Source organism: Python bivittatus, unplaced genomic scaffold (assembly GCF_059951505.1).
Source record: "Python bivittatus isolate LINGU-HERP-01145 unplaced genomic scaffold, Pbiv_v1 ctg000040_np1212, whole genome shotgun sequence".
In the NCBI taxonomy this organism is placed as follows: domain Eukaryota; kingdom Metazoa; phylum Chordata; class Lepidosauria; order Squamata; family Pythonidae; genus Python; species Python bivittatus.
The window spans coordinates 1,073,247-1,092,688 of NW_028277032.1; the positions used below are offsets into that span (position 1 = coordinate 1,073,247).

A 19,442-nucleotide genomic window follows, 5' to 3' on the forward strand; every position below is an offset into this window, starting at 1 on the left:
TAGGCATCGTGTAAGGTAATTGTGTGTTTTGACTTCGTGTCGGCGCAGCCCCTGCAGTTCCTTCAACGTCATTTGCGCACATTGTGCGACGCATCGTTTTATTCCAGGTTTGGTCAGGAGATCCCCGTCACCCGAGAACGTGCAGAGCGCCCTTCGTGCCGGAGGTCGGGACGAGGCACCGGCAGCCCCTGCCAGGGAGGCCCACGGCGAATGCCCCCGCGCAGTGCGGGCACCAGCGGCCCCTCCAGACACGGGGCGCGCCCGCTCCCCGGCCCCCGTCGCGGCCGCGCTGCTGCCAGCCGGGCGGAGCCTCCGCAGGGCGCCCGACTGCCCGGCCTGCGCGCTGCCCTTCCTTGCCGCCCCGGCGCGGCTGCAACAGTCCGCAGGGCGAAGATGGGAGCCGAGGGCGCTCCGGCCCCTCGAGCGCCGCCGGACTCGGGGCAGGTCAGCTCCAGCGGCCGCAGCTCAGCGAAGGGCGAGGCCCCTCGGCGCGGGATGCGCGGCCGCTCTCCTTGCGAGCGCGCCCGAGAGTTCTCCTCTGCCCGAGGCTGGAAGCCCGGCCCTGGCCGCGCCGCAGGGAACGCGCTGGGCGCCCTGCCCCTTGGCTCAGCCGCCCTCCCACCCCCGCGGCGAAGGCGCGCCGGGCCGGGCCGCGCTGCTGCTCGGGGGAGCCTCCGCGGCCGCCTCCTCGGGTCAACTCAGCTGGGGCCTCCGCGGATGCTCGCTTCGCTGGGGCGGTCGTGGACCAAGCTCAGCCCAAACTACACTTCCCAGAACCCTGCAGGGCAAGCAACGCTCTCCCGCCGCGGCAGGGAAAAAAAAGTCTCGCCCTTTTGTGAATTCTCGCGGGAACACACGCTTCCGAGGGAATGGAGGGGGAGGCAAACGCGCTTCGAGCCTCGCGCCTGCGTACCAGGGGAAGGTCGCGAACAGAGGGAAGGGGGCGGGGCTTGCCGTTCTCCTCAGTCTCGGCCCCGCCGCCATCTTGTTTCACCGCCACTTCGCGCTCGCTCCGTTCCCTCACATCCCCGCCCCCTCCCGCTCGTTTCGGTGGGAAGCGCCCGAGCTGCGCCTAAAGCACTGACACTCTCCGCTGCAGCCGAAGCGCAACGGGAGCCACGGACTCGGATCAGGCCGGTGAGTTAAAGAAGGGCGAAGGAAGCTCCGCGGTGGAGTGGCGGTTGGACTTCTCTTTCCCTTCCCCCTTCTCCCGTCGCCGCCATTCACCCTGCCCGTCCTTCTGATTGGTTGGAGCGGCCCCCCGCTGACGTTCCTGATTGGCCGCCGGCGGGGGAGACGAATGGGCGGAACTGTCGCTAGGCTATTGGGTAAAGATTGCGTGCGGACCGTGGAGGAAACAGCGTGCAACGGAAAGAGCGTTTTTTCCCGCCCCTCTACCCTTCTCGGAGGCCCCGGGGCGCACATCGGAAGGGGCGGGGCTTGGAACCATGGGTAAATTTCCATAGAGGGGAGCAGAGAGGCCGGCAGGGCTCTGGTGGGGGCGGGGCTTAAGCTAAGCGGAAGGACCCTGAATTGCTCGAAGTTAGGGTTCCAAGCAACTTGGAAAGGGGCAGGATTCTGGCCGGGCTCCGACGTTGCTCTGAGCCGCAAGCCAGCTTATTGTTTGAGCACATCCCTGCGGGTTCAGAGTATTTTATGAGCCTTAGCGATTAGGTTAATTCAGTAAACCATGGTTCATTTAATCATGGTAAGCTTGTGCAAACCAGGACGTGTGTCCTCTTAAGAGGAAGGCAAAGTGTGGTTTCACCTCTTGGAATTGCATGACTCTCAGGAGGAACTGGTGTTGTGGGTCAAAACTCCTACTGGCTGTACACGTCCTAGATCAGCTCGGGGTCATTGCTGGCTCTCAGTTTCTCCTACTTCCCATTGCTGTAGTTGGGATTAAAAAGCGGATATATACAATGCAAAACAAGCTATTTAAGCCTTCTCTGCGCTTCATCGCCCCAGTGTCTGGTTACATTCTGATAGTTATTGAAATGGTTTATATCACGTTTTTCTGTTGGAAAAGCAATGATTATTTCAGGAATTGATTGGGAACGATGCCAGTTGTAACTGGCAGTAGAAGCATGAATTAAAGAATTGCTTCTCGAGGGAATTAAAACTACCTTTGAAGCCCCAGACAAAGTTTGTCCTTTTCCACTGAGTTCATTGTGATGTGAGTTTGTCGAGATTGATTGTTTCTGAGCAGTTTGCCTTGATTATGTATTGATCATTATCTGTTGGCTTCCATTGTTGTCTCATAGCTGTTGCTTCTTCAAATTATTATTAACTTTCTAAATTGCAAGTATTTGTCATTCTTTGTTGGTAGAAAAGTGTCATTTAAACAATTTCCAAGCCTGCTTCCTAACGGGAAGCTGCTTCCTATTGTTGGATTTGTTGCTTGTCCATTTTAAGTAGGATACAATGTCCAGAAAACTCTGTTTCTTGTAACAACCAGTCCAACTTTTCTTAGTGGATCACCGTTGAACATGTAGATCATAGGAAGAGCCAAGTCATGAAGGAGAGAGCCAGTTTAGTGTAGTTGCTAAGGTGCTGGGCTAGAAACCAGGAGAACATGAGTTCTAGTTGTCCCTTAGGCAGGAAAGCCAGAGGAGTGACTTTGAGCCAGTCATACCCTCTGAGCCCAACCTACTTCACAGTGTTGTTGTTGTGGGGAAAATAGGAGACAGAAGCATTATGTTAGCTGTCTTGAGTTGTACAAAATAAAGGTGGGGTGTGAATCTAAAAATAAAAGGCTTTAACAGACAAAATGAGCACTTTGAATTGGACTCAGAAGCAAATTGGACATCTTTGTATTTGCTTCATATATGACCTTAAGTGTGTGTCAGATAGCTTTGCAGATGTTACATTTTAGCTTGGTTCTAGCTTCTAAACATATCTAAATATATATTTTATGTATCTATCAAGGCCCATTTTGAACTGATGTCCTAAAACAGGTAATGTTCTGATCTCTTAACTTCCTTCAGTCTTAGCATGGCCAATAATAAAAGAAGGGAGTTACAGCTGAACAAGTTCTGGCAGGCCACTCATTTCCATATATCCCAGGAAGGGATATATTGAATCAATAAGAAAGAAATGTGACAGAAACTATAGGACCCACTGTGCCTCACCCAATTCTCAGTTTCTTTTTTCAAAACCAAACCTCCATGTTGATTGAATGCATAATCCACATCTAATAACTCTGTGCTGATGCAGTAGAGGCAGAGAAGAGCAGTATCTTTGCTGACCAGGCAGCTATTGAGTAGACCCTGAAATGGGCTCTAACATATTTGCTTTGTTTTTCTCTCTGTTATCCTAGTCATCAGTCCAAGCATTTCATACCTCTAAGCTGCTCAGAAAGTCAAGAGCTTCTGTTCTGTGCCTAAGAAAATGATGCTTAGAAGTGATAATGCACACAGTTTAGTTGGTCAGGAACCTTTCAAAGTATTCCAAAATTCTTCTGGATCTATTTGTCTTGGAGAGTGACAGCCTCCCATCCTTCACCTCATCAGATGCATAGCATGGCTTGATGGATGTGGGATTTAATTACATTGGGGTGAGGCAGGGGGAGAGGAGGGGAGATGGGAAGGGAAGACAGGACAGTTATGTAGATGCATCTAATGAAAAGAAAAAACTTATGCTTGCTTGCTTATTTAAATTTTAGTGGCCACCCAACTCCAGCAGACTCTGGACATCCTACAAAACTAGGAAAAACATAAAAGCAGCTAAAAACATTGAATCACACAGACAGCCCAGACAAAAATAATCTAATGGGCAGCAAAAACAACAAACTAATAGGCAACAAAAACAGGGGCCCTTGAACAAATAATAAACATCAACCCCAGGCCTGGGACCAAAGCCAGGTTTCCAAAGCTTTCCAGGAGTGAGGTTGCCATCCTTATCTCTGGGGGGATGCTGTTCCAGAAGGTGGGGGTCACAACAGAAAGCATACTTCCTAGGTCCCACAAGATGGCAATGTTTAACGGAGGGGACCAGGAGCACACCCACTCTGCTGGAATGTACCAGGCAAGCAGAAACAGTTGGAGATAAGTGGTCTCTCAGATATCCAGGCCTTTGCCATACAGGGCTTTATAGGTAATAACCAGCACCTTGAATTGCACTCGGAAGCCAACTGGCAGCTAATGCAACTTGCATAACAATGGTGACACATGGGCACACCAAGAGGCGCCCATTACTGCTGGCAGTGCAAGTAATAAAAATAAAACTGTTTGCCTCAAAAGGTGCTACCAGATATTTCCTTAATTTTGGCTATCATAGACTGACATGGCTTTCCGCCTACAAAGCAAATATTCACTATGTGAGAGAAAAACATAAAGAGAAATAAAGCTTTATTATAGGTTTCACTGTTTGCTAAGTTAATGCTTCTTTTAAAAGTTGCATAGAAATCATAGTTACGTTTGAATCTGTTTGTTGATAACATTTCTTTCAAGGCATGTTTTTCCCTTGTAGTTAAGTTGTTGAGACAGTTTCCATCAATAATTCTTCCTCTGTCATCCTTCTCTTAGGCATTCCCTCTCTTCTTTTGGTAGTGGACAAACGAATACAACCTCCATTGCTTCCTGTTTTGGAGGGTTTTTTTGTTGCTACAAGACCTTCTGAAGAGTTCAAATTATCATTGGGAAGGTTTCTTTTTTCATCATAGGGATTTATTCAGCTGCCCCCATGTCTTACTTTTCCACAAGACTTTCTAGTTTTCCTTAGCACAATCATTGGTAAGTTTGGTCTCTCCTTACCATGGATCTCTATTAGTTGTCTAAAGGCAGTGCTCCTGTAGAAGAGGATTCAATAAGTTGTTCAGTTAGATTTTTAGTGGATGCGTTTCAGTAAATCTTGGATCAGGATCACATGTCACAGTAGGCTACAGTTCAAAATTCTGGCATACCAGGAATGAACAAATACAGTTTGACTGCTCTCATTTGTTTCCTGGCTAAATATTGTTGGAAGCCTTCATCTGTACTTTGTTTAGTGTGACACATGCTGGATCCCTGGCTTGCTCTCCTAAAAATCCAGCATCGTAAGCCAAGAATCAACTCTGGAGTTATGATTCTGGCTTATTAAAATGGGATTATATTTTTAAACTAATGATTAACCAGTGTTAATATTTTCCTGGTTTGTTTAGCCACTTCCACTAGCAGGAATCAGGTGGGAACAATGGAACAGCATCATGTATCAGCATGCTTGTCTAGTCCTGGTATTTATTTATTTGCTGGATTTATATCCTGCCTTTCATCCGGGGTGGTCAGCATAGCAGTTGTTCTTCCGTTTTTCCACACAACAACCCTGTAGGTTGGTTGTGTCAACAGAGAGTAATTGGCCCAAAGTCACCTTATAGACTGCTGTACTGAGAGTGGACTAGACTAGATCGCCCCGTCCTAGTCCCAACACCTCAACCTTTACACCATTCCAGCTCTTGTAATTATGTCTTAATAAGTCTTATAACCCAAATAATGCCAAACATAATGAAACTTTCTAGTGATACTGGAAGTCACCCTTCCCCAGAGTGGATACAGGCTTCAAGAAATGAAGTGTTTTTTTTAAAATAACTATTAGATTTTTAGAATAAAGAGATAAAAACTAACAAGACCTAATAATTAAGAGAGTAGAAAAGAGAGAAAGGTAAAGAATGAAAAAACGAGATCAAAAGTGCAGAAAGAAAAATACAAAAGAAAAATGACTTCCAACTTTCTTTTACAACAGATATATGTATAAAGTTTATTAAAAAAAAAAGAGATGATGAAGTGGTGCTGGCTCAAAAGATTGTCATATCCTGTGTGGAGTTTTCCCCCTTCATAACTAAGTTTTGCCTTCTCTTCTTATTAACAGAGTTGTATACTACTTACAATTAAACCTATATGAGATTCATTTCCAAGTATGCATACATTGGATTGCATCCGAATTCAAAAGCCTTTTTCTTCACCTCTTCTCAGCTTTCTCTTTCTTTTATGTTCATGTGAGTGTGTGTCATCTCCTAGCAGATTCCTTCCTTTTGGTTTCCCCCCCCCCCCTTCATTACATTCCTACCACTCTTTCCATAAGCATTTCTCCTGAACTGTTCCAGTTCTCCCTCCTCCTTCTTTAGAGGTAAGGTTATATCTTGGCTGTAGGCCAAATTGTTTGCTTGATATCTGTATTTTATTTTGTATCAAAGCAGAACAGTTTATCTGGATAGCTGTGGATGTTCCTGAAGTTAGTAGTGTCTCCAGGCAGTCACTGCAGCATTTTGTTGGGGCTTGTATGTGTCCAGTACATGGAGAGCTTTATTTTTATACTATGGTCCAGAACCACAGCAATATCAAAGTTTTGTCCATAACTTTAAACTGTACCTTGGCCTGGTCATACCACTTTCAAAGTTCATTCTGCTTTCCCTATGACCATTATCAGTGTACAGTCTTGCAGAGTATTATGAGTTTTAAATACATGTAAACGCTATAGTTATGTAGAGTAGTCAGCACCATGGTTATCTGAACAAGCTACTGTGATCTGGTACAGTAATATACTTCTTTTTCAAAAGGATTTTCCTGTTAATGCTAGTGTTTTATGTCAATAATTCTTACAAATCTTTAAAAATCCAGTCCACTTAAAAATAGCTATTAGCTAAGCAATTGTTCAGTGTGTCTTCACTTATTCCATTGTTCACTGAGGATAATTGCTGAATTGGACAGTTTATTATATTATTATTTATATTACCGTCCAAATGTTTGGCTGTTATATGTCTAGCTCGTTTCAACTTCCTTTTCACTCTGCTATTGGAGAACTTAAAATGCTATTTACACAGAATATAAACTATTGATCTCTTATTATCTCTTAGGACTTTAAAAGCAGGAGATACAAAGCTCGTTTTAAAAGCTTGAGGAATTTCAAGAGGAAGGATATGTCAGGACAAAGGCTACAGCTAAGTGCTGATTCTGGCACAAGCAAGTGGCAGTAGATAATAAGCTGGAGATCAGGTAGGCCAGTTTGGCTGGGAAAATGGGGATTCTGTTGAACATCAAGACAACAAGGAACATATCTGAACAATATGCATAGCTTAGTTTGGCATGAACCATGGGCAGGTGGCTTATCTTCTGGTGCTAGATGATTGAAGTAGCTCATGGCTACTGTCAGGGCTATTTAACACCACCCAGCCTTCTTTGCAATAGCTGGCATGCTGTCACTTCCCTTTTTTTAATAATTAAAGAAAAATCACACACACACACACACACACACAGAGTGGGCCAAGTCAGGTTGATGTTACTATGGAGTGCTGGAGAAAGTCTTGAATTTTCCAGACCTCTTCCAGATCTGGCAACATGCTTAGTTGTGTTTGTATTGTGTCATTGTATTGTTTATTCCAACAATAAACTTTTGATCCAAGGGTAGGATAAAAATGGCCTTTCTCCTGACTTGGAAACAATTGCGTTTCAGAAAAACTCTTATACAAATGTGGCCACTGATGGTATGTCAAAAGGGTCTCTTCAGCTATTTATTTGGAAGGGTTGTTTGGACTGGATGGGAACACTCTGGAGCAACTTTAAGATGTGTGGACTTCAACTCCCATGCTGGCTGGGGAATTCTGGGAATTGAAGTCCACACTTAAAGTTACCAGGTTTGAACTGGTAACACTGAAATAAAGAATTAGTCAATGTTCCCCCTGCCCCCAATTATTCACACAAATACAAAGGTAGGGTATTCACCCCCCCCCCTTTTTTTTGGTGAACTGTTTTCCTCCTGTGTATAGTATCCACATTTCTGCTCCTTCCTTGAAGCCTGGGATTCTCTGCATACTGGTGACTTTTTGTGACTGATATGCAGGAAGGTAGTTTTGTTCTCCTGATGTACATCTTGGACTGCCTCTCCTTTTCTTGTTATGGCACTTTTCCATTTTATATTCCAAGTTGAGTTTGTCTATTAAAACAATTTGGAAACTTTAGTGTTGGACAAAACTGGTTTTGTTTGTATAAACTGATTGAAGAAAAGATTAAGATGGCATATTTGTTTGCTGTCCTTACTATGAACATTACAAAATGCCTTTTCAATCTTCTACTTAGGTTTAGTTGTGATTTAGCTGACTTCCAAAATATTTTGGGGAACTGCATAATGCCATTTTAAAATTATGGTTCTGGACTACAGTTTGATCTGCACAACTTAGTTTCCAACTGACAGGAACATTATGACATTTAAATAATTTAAATTGAAGTGGTATAAATCAGAAAATGGTAAAAAGCTATTTTAAAATTCTATTCTGAAAACCAGTTCTTTTTTGCATTGCATATTCTATGCATTTTCTTTACATTATATGTCTTTAAAATATTTACATTGGGATCTTCCGACCAGTAGCGAGGCAAAACAGGTTTAAATATGCAACACAGGAATAGGAAACTTTTTTTTTTTCTGATTTCTTTTTAGCTTCTGCCTTGTGTCAGTCCCTTTCTCAAAACATGAATTTATAAACAAAAGAGAAATATGATAGGCATGTCATGGTCTAAGAGATACGATTTCATAATTACTGGGCAAACTAGAACAGGTTTTTTTCTCAGCCTGATAAATTAGGGAGTATAATTTTACATATTTATAATTTTTTAAATTGGTTCTTCACTAACTTAGAACTTCCTTTTTTAAGGGGAATCTGGTAGACAGTGATTTACTTTAGAACAGCCTCCCCAAACCTTTGTTCACTAGGGGATACTGGGAGATGTAGTCCAACACTTCTGGAGCTGGAAGGTTAGAGAAGTTAATTTAGAGACTGTACCACTAATATCATATTATTCAGGATAGTATTTATATTAACCTATTTTTTGAAAAAAAATATAATTTTAAAGCAAAGGAGGTTAATATAAATCACCTGACTTTTCTGAGGTATGCTAAGTTTCTTTTCTCCCAATCTTGTTTTTCAATTAGAGCCTAGAGGATCCTACCTAAAATACTGTAACCTCAGGGCCTTTTGTGTATAAAATGTATGTACGGCTTTTGTTTATATTCTGAACAGGTTTGAGTACTTTGCAATTCTGAGTCTAGTGCCCAAGCAAGGAACCTTGCATTTGGCCAGACGTTTAAAATCCTTAACGTAAGCCTAAGTTTCAAGCCCTCAAGATCGTTGGGAAAAGCTTCAAGATGAGCGCGGCCTTAAGGCTACCCCTGGGGACTCTGCCAGCGCTCTCCTCTGAAGGCTTCTCTGCTGCGCCTCTCGGCCATCCTTCCGTTTCTCTCCACCGGTCCTGCCACTTTCCCTCTTCCCTGGTTATAGCTTAGCCGTGCTACCTGTCCTGCTTGCAGTCGCAGCGGCTTAATGACGCTGAAAGTTGCTGGCCAGAAATGGTCAACGCTTCAGCGGTTCGAGTCCAGCCTTCTCGTTAGCAGGGTGAGCTCCTGTTTCCTCCCCAGTTCCTGTCAACCCAACAGTTCGAAAACTCACGTGAGTAGATAAATGGGGACTCTCACTCCGGTGGGAGGAAAAATGCTGGCGGCGCCTTGCAAAAAAGGAATTGGGAGCAGTTGCCAGTAAGCGCGAAAAACCGTGCGCGCCCGAAAAGGGCGCGAAGCAACGGAAACCCGCCTCCTGCGCTCGCCAGCTGGGCTGTGCCCTAGGAAGGAGGCTCTGGCAAACCACTTCCGAAAAACAGTTGCCTTGAAAACTGCAAGGACTCGTCCAAGCAGTCACTGCAGGGTCAGCAATGACTGAGCGCAGATTATAAAAAAAAAAAAAAAAAACTGCGCTTGGGCACGAGAGGGCTTTGCCGGGAACCGGCTGGGTTTCCACCACCGGGTGCTACCGCCGCTGCAGGAAGCGGAGCGGCGAAGGCTTGGTGCGCAGGGGCGCCCGAGTTCACCAGAGGGCCGCTCTAAAGCAGGGGAGGAGGGAGGCCGAGCGTTTGCAGCCCCCCGCCCGAATTCCAGTTCCCGGTATTCGTGACGGGGAAACGAGGCTCTGACAATCAGCCCTCAGGACTGTAAGGCTGCCGTCCCGCCTCGCTCGCTCGCTCGCTCGCTCCCTTCCTCACGACGAAAGCCGTAGCGCTGCAGGTCACCGCTTATCAAGCGAAGCCGCCTTTTCACGGACAGCGCGCGGAACCAATCGCGGCGCTCCTGAACCCTCCTCCAAAAATGGAGCCTGGGTCACGCTTTAAACAACCCCGAAACTCCCAGGTCAGCCACGCCAGTCGGGGCCGTCTCTCTCGGCCGTCCCCTCCCACCCCGCCTGGCCTGGCCTGGCCCGGCCTCCGGCCGCCGCCTGCCCGCGCGCCCCGGCCTGATTTACGGGGGCCGCCGAGCGCCCGGGCTTCGCCAGCTCCTGCTTTTACATAAGTTGCTCCTGGCTTGAAGTCTCCGCGTCTGACCCCTGTTCTGCCTCTCAAGGTAACTTTAAAACAGGAAGTGCACAAAGGAGGTTAGTGATGGGCGGGGCAGCCAATCCGAGCTCGGGGATCCCCCGCGATAAAGGGGCTTAGCCAATGAGGGGCCGGCCGAGGGAGGTTTGGTGTCAAATAGCAGGCTAGATTGAATGTCTTTCACCGTTAAAGTGGAAGGAGGCTGCACCGTGTCTCATTGGAGTCTCTGGGAGTTTTGCACTGAGGCAGGGGTCAGCTGAAAGACAAAGAAAAATGGCGAATAGTTTGGGAGGGCAGCTGTTCAGTTTTGTACCACAGTGGACACTCCAGAGAGCTTTGCCTGCATCTCCTGCTGCCTTTGTTTCCTCTTCCTCCACGTCTCTCCCTCTCTCTCTCTCTCTCTTTTGTGGAGAAGGACTAGAAATGGCTAAATTAGCTCTGTCAGAGGAGGCATAATTAGCTGCCTGTAAAATTAACGCTGTCCCTGGTAAGTTTTTTTGTATTGCTTTTGTTTTGTTTTTTGTTTTCCCTAATGTAGCAATCTTTGGAGTAGTCATAAAATCCAAAAGTGCAGATAAGTTGAAACTGTCTCAGAAAATGGCCCCCTGGCATTCATTGGAAACCTTAGAGAACACCTCTCTTACCTTGCTGTCCTTGGCTTATCCCCTGTGTGTGTGTTTCTCTCTTCCCCCCCGGCTCCCCCCATTTTTTATAGCTGTGAAAAATGAGAGCAATTTGTATATAGTTGCATAATTTTTTTGTGTGTAAAATCATTGTCAAAAAGCTGGAACTCTTCTCCCACTCACTTCCCAGTAATTTGTCTTTCTTGAAATGCACTGAAGCTTTTATGAAAAACCAAAAATGTAAGCGGAGAGTTCTTCAGCTTCCCTTTTGATTTTAGGAGATAGAACATCGGCAACAAGTATGGGAGGCATTCAGGTGTCAAATCAGGATGGGTGGCCTTGACTTGACCCATGCCATATTGCATTTTAATACAAAGGCTTTGGACTGATGTATTACTTTGTACATCTGAATTAAATGCCAGATATTTGAACAACAGTATTTTGACATCTGTTTCATCTGTCATTCCCTTTTCCTCCTTGTCTCCACCCACATCCCAATATTATGTAGCTTGACTGATGGGGCTCTGGGAGGGGAAGGGTTATTTCTTTAAATCATGTTTTTTGAGCAGCATGAGTCATAACAATATGTTACCTATCATAAAGCTAGTTTCCAAATGTGGTGGTCTTTAGATCTTTGAAGTAGCTATATTGTGTTGGTTTCGGAAAGTTGGAGGAAAGGAGCTCAGCTGTTCCCTTGTTTCTCTCCCTTATTTACTTTAAGTAAGAAAAGTCTGTCCTTCAGACAGCTGAAGAAGAGTTTATGGTGGATACCTGAAGACTTGCATCTCTTCTAACTTGCTGTGTTCATAAGTATATAAATTCTTTGTTTTTGTTTTTTTAAAACCCTGCAAATTAATGATGAAGGTCACTGGAATGTTCCTGCTATTGTAATATCTCATCTTTTAATGGATTAAGGTGAATAAGTGCACTCTGGAATGCTTTTATAGCAAAGGACTTACCTGTTTGCCTTAAGTAAAGAGTTACACCTGAGTTCTTTGGGTTTTTTTCCTTCATCTGAGTGGAATAGTGTTGCAGTAAAAGTTGCTGAAGCAAGGCCTGCCTTTGCAAGCAAGAGTGACCTTGAAGCATAGCTTCTCTGAGTTTTAACTGTTGAAGGACAAAGTTTGTTTATGCTGTTTGGAGCTGGTAAAAGGAATCAGAGTTGAAAGGAGGAAACAGTGGATTTGTAGCACTGAGAAAGTGTCAATGCTATGAATAGCATGAAAAGCTGAAACTAAAGCCATTTTAATGAAGAGCTTTGAACTACCCTTTCCCCTCTTTCTTCCGTGCTCTACTGTTATCCTGTTCTCAAAGGTTTCAAGAGGCTAGAATCTTTTAGCTCCTCAGAAATCCAGAAAAATGACACAGGTCCTGGATTTATGCCTTTCTCTCATGCATAACCTTCATTCACTGGCCTTGTAAGCAACATTTTGAAAGTTCAGAGTAGGTTATCTGTTCTTTTTCCTTGTGTGAGAACATAGTTTAATCATACAAAATCTATTCTGTGATTATTAAGCACCGTCACAATGAAGGAATGCCTCCTGGGAGTAAATTTCACCAAATACTGACTACCAAGTAAAGCTTTATAACGGCTTTCAGTTAATGATCAGGAATCTACGCATTATAGTAGCACAGGAGCGGCCTTGGCACCCACCTGATTTGCTGAAGGGAGCAGAAAGCAGGTTCATCTTCTTTCCTCCATCAGTTCTGCTTTGTGTGGGACTGATTGCTGTTCACTTTAGTTCCTCTTTTTTCCTTTGCATTTTCAGGAAATATCCTTTTACTGGAAGTGGTCTTAAAAACAAATGCTGTGCTCCTAATAGCATATTTCAATAAACTACTGTAAGAGCTCTAATGGTATGTCCAGGTCTCCCATTTGCCATTTAAGTTTTGGGGGGAAAAGTTATACATTATTGTTCATAGTATAAAAAATATAGGGTACAGCCAGCTGAAACTTTCCATGTGCATCTTGGACTAATGGGAACTGTGCAAAGACAGTTTATTTCAGTGGGTATTACATGGCTGAGCTTCTTTTTGGATTTTACTTCTGGTATAATCTTGATTACACCCAGAAACCCTCTCCTCTCTTCCCCTCCCCTCGTTTTGCAAGTGGTAGTTCCAGATTTGACAGGATTGATAAAATCACATTGCCACTCATAAGGTAGTGTCTTTTCTTCATACAAACAGGTGAACCACCAAGTCTGTCAGGAAGCTAAAAGATCAACTTGCATATGCAGACAAAACACTAATGCATAATCTATACTTTACCAACACAGTACCTGGGTTCATAAAATGTGCTAAGCCAAAACCAAACCCATTTTGCCTTAGTGCAATATCTGAATCTAGCCACAGTTTATAAGATCTTGTTGTTTCCATCCCATTGTTCCAGTTTTCAAAAATTGGGTTTACCCTATTCTCGCTGATACTGTTTGTAGGCATTTATGATAATTTCTGTCAAATAGCTTGGTTTCATTAGCAGCTTTTAGGTATTTTATTATGGATATTGTTACTAATGGCAAACAAGGTGGCTTTCAAGTATAATTTTGCTGAGTATTTTTTCCACCCTGACCCCAACAACAATTTATGCTAATCATACAGGCCCCAAACTATGGCTTACACGTTTCCAAATAAAATCTATAATCTTTGCTTTCATTTTTTATCTGTTCAGCACTCCAATTAGGATCTTACATGCATGCTTGAATGTTGACAGATTTGCATAGGCTTGTGTAGCAATCTGTAAGTTTTGGTTTCTTTTCCAGTAGCACAATCGTGTATCTGTTGAATTACTTTCACTTGGTTCCCTTTTCCAGTATGTTAACAGTATGGTAACTTAGATGCTGTGGTTTGTTAACCATGGTTATGATTTAGTATGATCTGTGAACACAACCATGATATGACTGGATTCACACATATATGTTAAGCTGTATTTTTTCTGAGTCTTGGCTTAGCATGATACATATTCTCAGCCACCACTTTTGTTAGTAAATTGCAGTTTATAGCTTAGTGTTATATGAATCAGCTGCTTATAGTTTGTTCAACAAACCATAAGTAAAACAAGCCATGGCTTAGCACAATGTGTAAAACCAATGATTATTCTTCAGGGTTTTTACTGTAATTAGGTGGAATCTTAGTTATTTTCCCCCTGTAGCTTAAATGCTTTTCTATCTTATTATGGGACTCAAATTTGAAAAATAAATGAACGATTAAAAGGGCTAGCTCACATTTATGATCTGGAAATGAAAGCAGACTACTGCATGCTATAAAATATGTGAGATAAGGATCTGACTCTACAAAGCTACCAATGCTTTGAGTTTTTCTTATCCTCTTATTTGAGCAAGTTAGTAGCCAAGAGTATTTGCAAATTTAGGAATTAGAGTCAAGTCGTTAATATATAACAACTGTGGTGGTTCAAATAAGATTTGCCCCACACACTTGCAGTGTGTCTGCAGTGTGTTGTACATTCTGTTAAGCCATAGTTTAGCATAACATGTGAATCCAGGTATAGTGGTTTGTATACCATGATTTATGCCTTAACGTGTATAAACCCTTCTATAGTAGCCTAGTCAACCCTGATTGAAACAAACCTTGGCTTAGTGCTAAGTTAAACCTATCCAGTACATCTAAACTGGTTTATATTAATAGAATAAAAACACATACCTTCCTCCACCTTTAGGGATCATAGTTTATCAGATAACAGAATACAAATAATGCTTAACAAGATCTTAAAAGCTGAGAAAATCTACATTTGTTGAGGGTGGTGCATGCCCGATGCCACAGCCCTCACAGAAACTGAAATCACAAACAGAAAATGAACTCTATCCTATATTCCTTGAAGTTCCTGAAGAACCCAGAATTAGCCGCCTTTAAATGGGATATTGGGTGAAAAGTGTTCCTGTTAGTTCAAAGCTTCCATGTATGGTTTTGTAGCTTCTCATAAAGCAATCCACTTTTTGAATATTACTTAAAAGTGAAGATGTTGAATCATATGGTTCTTGATAGAGAACAAGGATGGTCAAAGTATGGGTCACAAAAATGCATACAACTGGCTTCCTAATAGTCCCAGGGCAGCATGTTAACTGTCTCTTCTATGAGCGGCATAGGTTTAAAAGGTGTCTTATGTTAAACTGTATCATTAGGCAAGTGCTTAAGGATGGTAACTTTACCCTTGGAAATAGTATGAATTAAATCCCTGGCTCAAGAATGTGCTAAAGGCAGAATAGCATTATATGGTCATGATCTTATTTTACGAGCTTGCTGTGTTTTGTATTTGCCGCTAAATTCTTTTGTACTGAAGTCCGTGAGAAAACCTAGAAGGGAAAGGGCATATAAGTTTTACATATTCTGCTGGACTTGTTCCTGTTCCAAAGTTCATTGCAACATTCCATCGCACTTTGCAGGTGCCTCATAAAGCAGTTCCTGGAATGAGAATTATGATACCCTGGTACGGCAGTCAATTTGGGAAGATGGATATGAGTCATAGTCTTCATCTTCTTTTCAGTCACAATCTTGTGAACTGTCTTGGTGATTACACATTAATAAATGACGTTTATAAACCTCCTTCCCATTCCCAGGATCCCTGGGCATTGCAATTTAGCAAATGGGAAGAATTAGGATACTCTCCTAATTCTTGTTTCCATGTTTCCTGAAATGGTAGGATGGCAGTATTTCATAATGGGCCATTCATATGATATTCTTTCTCAAACCTGTTATGAAATTATGAGGATTACTACCTCTCTGATTCATGCTCTGCCACAGGCTCACGACCTGTTTCATATTTGGAAGTTGGGCCATTCTTCATTGTCAATGTATTTTAGAAATGTATACTGTGCCTTTCTGCATTTTAAAGTGCCCAAAGTGACTGTTTTTAATAGTTTTTTAGCATCTCCAAAACTAAACATCTTTTAGTGTTACAAAAGGTTGCGTGGCTAGCAAGTGCAGATTGGACTAGGATCAGTTTCTGGAGACTGACATTTACAGTGTATCAGAATTATATTAGTTTAATTGATAATACCCAGAGCTTTCACAGTAGAATCTCAACATGTGTGATTTGTGTTAAACCATCTGTCCTCTTGAACCTGCCTTTAATAATGGCTCTGAAGTACAGTAGCAGCATTGACTTCTTTTTCTGAAGTGATTCTGCACTTGGAAAGTACCTTGCTCACAAAGGAAAACCTGTAGATAAGTAGGAAAATCTAATGTAATATAGCAAAGTCTTTAACAAAATCAGTCTAAGTAAATGTTTAACTTTTAAAGTACCATTTTTAAACATGTCCTTGAACTGCTTGGTTTAAAGGCAAGTACAATAATTGATGGAAATAGCAATGCCAGTCTCTTTTGCTCCTCTCTTAATACATTACTTTTTAAAACTAGCAAGTGAAGCATTTTCCAAATGGCTGGTGATTGAGGTGGGTCATGAAGAAAAGGTCATTTCTTCTTTGGCGTTCACCTGACCACCTTTCTTCTGGAACATTGTTGCTTGCTGGTCCTGTCTGGTGTATAGCTTTTCTGTTCACTTGTACCCTGAAAAGCCTTGTAGTGGGAAAATGTTATGTAGTAATCTAATATTAAATTTTGTGCAGGAATGGGTTATGCAGTGTAAAGTTTTGTTTAATTTTGTGTGACACAAATCCATTGTGCTCATTCACCCTTATTCAAAATGTGGCTTGTGAACACTTAGTCTCCTTTTTGCCAGCATATTTTCACTTTCTCATGAGCCACAGATATATTTATCAATATTTATTTATTTAAAAAATCAGATACTGATCTGAAAACTGGAAAAATTGATAATTCTTGACATGCATTGTAAAATGCTGGAAGGTATTCACCCATCATATATTTTATCAGAAACATGTGTGGCTGGCTTGATAGGGACAACTTACATCAGCAATGGATATTATTTCAGCTAAACTCCACAACAAAGCAATGTAGGTTCTGCGCTCAAAATAGATGTGCTGAGAACAAAGTCGATTTGCAGAAGCTGTCATAAGTGCCCACATTCTTGGTCTGCTTCATTAATCTGGTAAGAAGTAGGTTGTGCCTATCAGAGTTTATTCTGGCTCTTGCTCCTAATATGGCTTCTTCCCAAGCAGGTTCTCCAACTTCTCTGTGCGACCATGAGAACTGAGATAATTGAACCTCTTTGCTGCCCAGAAATTATGGCAAGTCTGAGTTTTGTGGAGGAAAGCATCTGATTATTTTAGCAAGGTAGGGTTTTAGATAATCTTTCAATTACAGGTAGTTCTCATTTAGCAACTGCCTCATAAAACTACTGTTCACAGTTATGACGGTGATGAAAAAGTAACTTTACTACTAATCCTCGTGTTTACTACTTTGCATGTCTGTAAAGCAAAGGAAAGCTGAAGTAAGATCGTAAACACAGTCAGTTTCATTTAGTGACTGCTTCATTTAATGACCAAGTTGCCGGTCCCAATTGTGGTCACTAAACGAGGACTACCTGTATGTTTATGTCAATAGCTAATCTTGTGCCATAGTGTAGATATAAACTGTTGTCAAAGTGGACAGGGATATAACCAGACTTACAAGCATATAAATATGTTCCCTTAGGCATGAAAGCTGGCTGGGTGAGTTTGGGCCAGTCACTCTCTCTCAGACCAACCCACTTTACAGGATTGTTGCTGTGGGGAGAATAGGAGACAGGAGTATTAGATATGTTTGCTGCTTTGAGTTGTATGTATTAAAAGGTGGGATAAAAATCTAATAGTAGTAGTAGTAATTTACTGGCAGGTTTGTGAGCAACTCTCAGGTAAACAGTTGTGGTGCTTCTCTGGATGAGGAACTTTTGTCCCTTCCTGAGGTTGCTTGATAAGGAAAAGAAACCAGATATTGGTGGTGGTGGTTGTTTTTATGGCTCTGCTCTACAGCACTTGCTTTGATGTTGGTTTCTTCAACAGTGTTTGTTGACTTCCTCTTTTATAGGATCACATGCCACATAACTGATTAACAATAGTTAATGTTACATTTCTGTTTCTCACTGAATAGGTCAGTTGTTTAAAAAAAGGGAAGATAGCATTAGAACTGATGGAATGGCATAAACTTTGAAGAAAACCAGTTCTTGTGATTTGTGTATGTCCAGTTATTATCTTGAATTATTCCTCATCCCTCCTTTATATTTTTCTTTTTATCTATAGGAGAATTAATGATGGAAGTTGATCTAAGAAAAGCTGACATGAAATAATGCATTTTTGAAATACCTTTTGCTGAAAATACGCAGCCTTCTGTTTCAATAATGTTTTGGAAGATATGTTTATTTTACTTTATTTTATTTCTATACCACAACAAGTTGGTAGGGAAATATTCTAAAGTGCTTTCAATTACCCCCAAAAACTGACCTTTCCCCCTTTATGACCATCTATAAAGTCTTTTCCTTACATCTGGACCTAATTAACTTTAGCAGCTAGAGTTGAGGTGCCTGTCACTATAGACTTGACACTGGGATTTTTTTTAATCTGCAGGTGCTTTTTCTGTTGTGCGTTTGCTTGTTTCTAATGCCTTATGATATACATTATCTGTATTTGCTTCACATATTATGATTGTCAACTAAATGTAGATTTGAAAGATCTGATTATATTTTAAGTGCATTTATTCTTGCCAAAATCTCTAGAGACCCTCAAGAGAATTTTTGTTTTCACAAGACATGATGCTCTGATATTAAAAAAATATTCATCAAAACCTTTTTAACCCTCACACTTAGAACATTTAGCTAATCTTAGATATTTTTATATATACACACACACACACACACACACTCTATGTATGTATATATGTATATTTCTTCCTCATAGTTGTATATAAGCAACCTAATTACTATTAGTTTCTTCATAGAATGATTTAGAAGTACTTGCTGTTTTACACCGCATGAGCCAAAGTCCATGCAGTAATTGGTTCTTGACAACTTTGTTCTAAACAATAACCTTATATTGTGTGTGTATGGCAGGGGATGGAGGGAGAAAAGGCCAAAATAAAATCCACCACACACAATGGATCATAAGTCAGTGGGAATCATATCCACTTATGTTAGAATTGTTCTTGGCCTCAAGCCATTTCCCATTACGCCACTACATAAAAAGATTGTATGCATTCAGACTTTTAAATAAAGCAATCTTTCATTTCTCTTACCCTTCTATGCAAACTTTGAATGATATATTTAACACAGTCATTTCTAAAAGCACCTTTGGGATTATTTTCTAAGAGAACATTTAGCGGACTTAAATTCATTGGCCGAACCTTTTTTTGTCTTATTTAAAAGCAAATAATCACTTTCTTCCAGACTGTTTCCATATAGAAGCAGACTTTCAGTTTTGCTCTTAAGTAGAATCCTGACTTCTGTAGATGTTCCTTTTAAAAAAAATATTTAATGTTTTCTTCTTCCCTTCCAGCCCATCCTCCATATGCAGGCCTATTTCGCACAGAAAGTGAAATTTTTATTAAAAACACTATGATGCTCTAATAATGAGCCATATAGCAACCCTAACCA

The 19,442-nt window shown here is 41.9% G+C and overlaps 1 protein-coding gene across 4 annotated transcripts in view; it reads left to right on the plus strand.

Annotated features, from left to right (window-relative positions):
- Nucleotides 1-964: 964 nt before the first annotated feature.
- NFYC (nuclear transcription factor Y subunit gamma) overlaps nt 965-19,442 on the plus strand; it is a 53,265-nt gene continuing 34,787 nt past the window's right edge. Inside the window, exons 1-2 of one of the 4 annotated variants that reach the window (XM_088153401.1) lie at nt 10,528-10,812; nt 17,038-17,152. The gene's annotated coding sequence lies outside the window, so the exon portion shown is untranslated. Of the gene's footprint in view, nt 1,138-10,164; nt 10,354-10,527; nt 10,813-17,037; nt 17,153-19,442 lie in introns of those variants that run through there. The other 3 variants (XM_088153395.1, XM_088153396.1, XM_025164361.2) reach the window with 3 other exon arrangements.